This window comes from Sipha flava, unplaced genomic scaffold (genome assembly GCF_003268045.1).
Source record: "Sipha flava isolate LNK unplaced genomic scaffold, YSA_version1 181_pilon_pilon, whole genome shotgun sequence".
Lineage (NCBI taxonomy): Eukaryota > Metazoa > Arthropoda > Insecta > Hemiptera > Aphididae > Sipha > Sipha flava.
The window spans coordinates 168462-173897 of NW_020272220.1; positions in this window are offsets into that span (position 1 = coordinate 168462).

Consider the following 5436-nt stretch of genomic DNA (forward strand, 5'->3'; position numbering starts at 1 on the left):
ATAAAAAATAAAATAAAACAATGACATTATAGAGATTATATGAAATACATTACTGTCGTTTTAAAAACAAAACGCGTCCGTCCTATTTAAACAGAAATATTTTTAATATTTAAACTCTTCGTTGTTTTCATCATAGCAGGTGCCTGGCCAACGCGTTTTGGTTGACATTTCTTCATTGAGCTCTCTGCAGGAATTCTCTCCGCGCGTTGTTTTAAGCGCATCTCATTACGGCCACATCTCATTAGTTGTACACAACCTGTGCACATATTATACGTAGTACATGTCGTATATGTGTAATAAACACATGCGTGCGGGAACCGCGGTCCCCTAGTACCTTGTATAATAATTTTATCATATTATAGTGGTTCTTTTGAGATAATGTTACGATCGTAAAATCGATAAAGTCCGTTGAATAGTGAAGTTTAAAGTGATCGTCAAGGGCTAGGTCATCCTGCTCTCGAGGCGATATCGTCCAACGGAGTATGTGCGTGTAAACGTGGAGCGAAGCTAATGCGATGATTGGCGCGCAAACAATACAAGCACAATATTAATATTGTCTATCAATTAGGCGCTCCTCTGTCCGGCAGAGACTGCAGAGAGCGTCGCGCGTGTACGTTGCTATTGTTTCATTTTTTTTTCTAACCATGTACGTACAGGAACGCTACACCTCACCACCGTATTCTCTCTGTCGTCTCGTCGTTGCCGTTACTGTTCAATTATATTTTTTTTCTCCGATTTTGACAATGTACACGCAAACTTACAACAATATACGTGCTGAACGTGGTATATGGTACGTGGGGGGGGGGGGGGTAAAAATATCCTAGAAAAATCATATCCACCTCGAGATACAATACTCTTAGTAAATTCTTACCGGGGGACAAAACCTTCTTAGGATAATCGTAACCACTGAAAGTGGTATAATTAACCTAGGATAATTTTACCGGAGGTAAAGATAACCTAGAATAATTATACTGGAGGTAAAATATGTCTAGGAAAATCTTACCCCCCTCTGCCGGTAATATTATCATATTATAATATGATTTGACTGGAACACCCGCACTGTATAAATATATACATATATATATTATTTACAATATATAATGAGGTCTTTTATTACATAAATGTTTGATTTATATACATTATATAAAATTATATTTATACATTTGCGAAACTAATGACCCTGGTTAGGTAAGAACCTGACCTAACCTGGTAAGCTTAGAAAAAAAATTTTTTAACCAATTAAAATTTGACGTATGAAATTTTTTTAACTTTTAATTTTCTAATTTTTCTAAGTATACAATTTATATTTATAAGTTATTATTACATCACTGATAAATTCATCGATAATTTCTTCATATGACATTTTTTATTTAAATGTCACCCACCGAAATTTTCCATGCGTCTAATTAGTAATTTATACACGTTGATATGCTGTAATCTATTTTTTAAACATATAAATGTCATCAAAATCAATGAATCAAAGCGGCTACTAAATCTATTCAATTAGGAAGTATCTATATAATTTGTAATTGTTTGGCCAACGCGTTCAAGATGAACCGGTTGCATCGTCTAGCGGTTCTACTGAAAAGTCCATTCTAAATGCTCAGGATCTAAAGTAAGTATTGTGTTTTGAGTCATATTATTATTACTATATTAAACTATTATTTATTTTCTAGCCACGAAATTGACCATACAGCAACAACATCAAAAAATGCCTGCAATTCTTCATCGGACATGGTCTGTGAGCCAAAGTTAATACATAACACATACACATTTAGTTCTTGTAATATCATTTCTTATCCAAGTTAGATGTATCCATAAGACAAAGATTGCTATCTGTAAAATCATATTTAATTTTTATATATCATATTAATATTTTTATTATATAATATAATTTAATGCTTTAGATCAATTTTAGAACGTCACCGTGTGATTGATGTCAATTATATATTTAATAAAATCGCAAAAGTTAGTCATCAACCTTTTGGTTGTACTTTTAGTAGTTTTATTCTAACTGGTGAACGAAAAATTGGGTGTTATAGTGAATTTCTCTATACTTGTGGAATGTGTGGCATGAATGAAAAAATAAAATATGAAGACCCTCATTCATCATTGATGGAGGTCAATATAGCAGCTGTAACAGGGGCTGTGAATTCAGGCCAAGGCTATACATAAATTGACATTTTAACTGCAATATTGAATTTGCCTAATATGAGTAGCTACCTCTACCAAAAACTGCACGCAGAAATCGAAGATTTTACTTATACTACAGCATGGGAATCGATTAGTTCTGCGGCAAAAGAAGAAACTGGGTTAACTATAAGGAATGGAGAAGTAAATGATGATGGGGTACCACTGATATCGGTCATAGTGAATGGTGCCTGGTCAAAACGAAACTATAAGAGTACATACAACGCTCTTTCAGGGGTAGTAAGTAAAAATACACCACATTATAATTGTTCATCTTCTACCTATAACAATGATACTATAATAAAACTATTCTTTAGGGGTGCATTATTGAAGCAAGGACGAAAAAAGTTATTTTCTTGGGAGTCCGAAATAAATATTTTTTTGTCTGCGCAAAAGCACAATAGATGTCCAAAGAACCAAACACACACAAGTGTTTTAAAAACTGGCTTGGAGCGTCAACATGTATGAAGTCCGATATCAACCTGGAGGGTTTTAAAGAAAGTGCTTCCATGCACAACTTTATTTATTACAGGTAAACTTACATGAAAAAAATTACAAGTAAAACAAACACAACATAATGATCCTAATGATTTATACTAAACAGACTTATTGGTGACAGTGACAGATCTGTCATCAGAAAATTGAATATGGCGTAACCCTATAGACCAACACTTTCAGTTAACAAAATTAAATGTAAAAAACACTTTTTAAGAAATTATATCAACCGGATAAAAGAAATGACATCAAAACGTAAGAGTACAAAAGGTGTAATAGTTCCTGGTTATCTCCGAAAATTGCTGAGTGACAATAAGCTGAAGATTCGGTAAATATATTATTTTCGGGCATGGGCACCCACAGGAACATTATAAACTGGATTTAAATCAATTAACATATTATTATAATTTTGAAATCGTATTATATTTTTCTGTGAAGCGAAGATAAATATATTACTCTGCTAAAATCTATATATTTATCTGTTCAGTTAATTTTCTACTAAAATAAAAATAAAACATCCTGTTACGAGTACAGGTATGCATAACGTTTCGGTGGACCACGATTAAAATACTACACGGTTAAGGATTATTATTTTGTTCTTCTTAAACCGATTCTTATACGATTTTATTCGCACTTAAGACATCTCCCCGTAGATTTTTAACGTTTTATATACCCATACATAGGTGCAGATACAAGGGGGACTATGGGGATTGAAGCCCCCCCCCCTTAAATATTAGGTAGAACCATATCGGACGCAGGTACTTAAAATCTTTAAAAAATTAGACGTAAGAAAGACTTCGTACAAATCAATATGCGCAAGGAATTATGGCAGTAACTAAATTTGGTAGCTTCCCCCTCTTTTTATAATTTCTAGATCTGCGCCTGCGTTCAATTAAATATAACAAGACCAATGACATTAATTTGATGTTAAGTTAATTTAAGATTTTGTATTGGTATTACAGAAAATCACTAAAGCAGTCAAATATAAAATGTTAAGAACAAAACCATTTTTAAAGTTTCATATAGTATCAATCAGAATTTCAATAAACTTTTGATAGTAGACTAATGAAGTGTAATAATTAATATTTTAGTAATTTGTACATTAAATAACAAAACACTGATTGATGCACAACAAATAATACTATAACATTTGTTCATAAACTTTACATGTAATAAAATCATATATCGATTCACGTGAGAAATTTGCAACTATTACAAGTATTATTTTTTAGATTTGAAATAATGTTCTAATGATTATTAGATAAAACCCATGTTTTCAAAATAAAAATAAAATTTCAAAAGATTCCAGAAAGTACGCGTATACTAGTTTCCTCAACCATTTCAGAAACACCCTGTAGATATTGACATCGGGTCTTAGCCCGATATCTTTTGAAACTCTATGGTAAGATATTCAATTGGGCCAAAGTTCGACTGCTAAACCGTATGAATGCTTCATTACAAAATTAAAGATTCTTTATTTATGAAAGATAATTTATACAGTCATATATATTATTATAATTTTGATTAGTTTTTTCTTTATTTTCTTATTTTTCACTGTCATCACTTACTTCAGTAACAATTAACATGTTTAAATTTTTTCTGTTGTAATTGATTGTAACATACCATTTGGTAAATTCTTTACTTTAAATAAATAGATGAATTAATATATTACGCACTCAATAAAATATCTCATTCTTATTTCTCTTAACCTTGTTCTGTAGGCTAATAAACACAGATGTTGAAGCATTTACTTTAAATATATATATATATATATAAACGAATTTAGTCGTTTTAACGATAACGCAGAAGTGTAGAAACATTAAATACTATTATTATGCATCGAATGGTTGTTTTTTTATTTCAGTTACCTATATTTCTAAAACTATTTACCGTGGTAGTATAGAGTTTTTAATTAATTTTGAATCATCAAAAGTGCAATAATAAAATACGTATAAGGAAAAGTTTAACCCTTAATGATTTGAAATAAAATGCTACATTAAATAGAGCCATTCAAAAACTATGAACATTCTAGATACTTACACTAAATACTTACACTATATCAAAAATGGCGAACCTATGACACGTGTGTCACACGTGCACACTCTTTTAGTGATATACCCAACTCTGTAGAAGTTTATATTTTAATATTTCAATATTTTTTATTTTTTATAAATCAAAATTTATTTACATACATACATGTTATTTATACTTTTGGTATCCAATATATTTCAATTGTTTGATAATGTACCTAATGGTTGAAATGTTTTTTTTCATTCCAACCGTGGATGTAGGATTTTTTAAGTTTAAAAAAAGAGCCACCGAACTAGTTGACACACAGGGAAAACAAAATCTAACTAAAACTTTTAATTGACACACTGGTACAAAAAGATTCGCCATCTCTGCACAAAGATGTAGCCCACATTATTCGATCATGGGTGTAGACTATAACGTATTAATGCATTATAGTACTGTATGAATCAAACAAATTACGTAGTTGGCTTTTAAAGATTGTTCAGTAATTGTTTATATTGATTTTATGACACCGGGAAACGGTTGATAATTCGTCACTTCTAATTTAGCATTCATTCGGTCAATACAGAAATATATATTCATAATAATATATCTGTATTATATGAGAAAATGTTTTTTATATTGCAAAGCGGCGTTTATAGCAATACGTCCATGGCTAGTGGTAAGTTATCAGAAAACACCGTGATTTGGTGCTAATAATGGATCGATAACGGTTTTCAC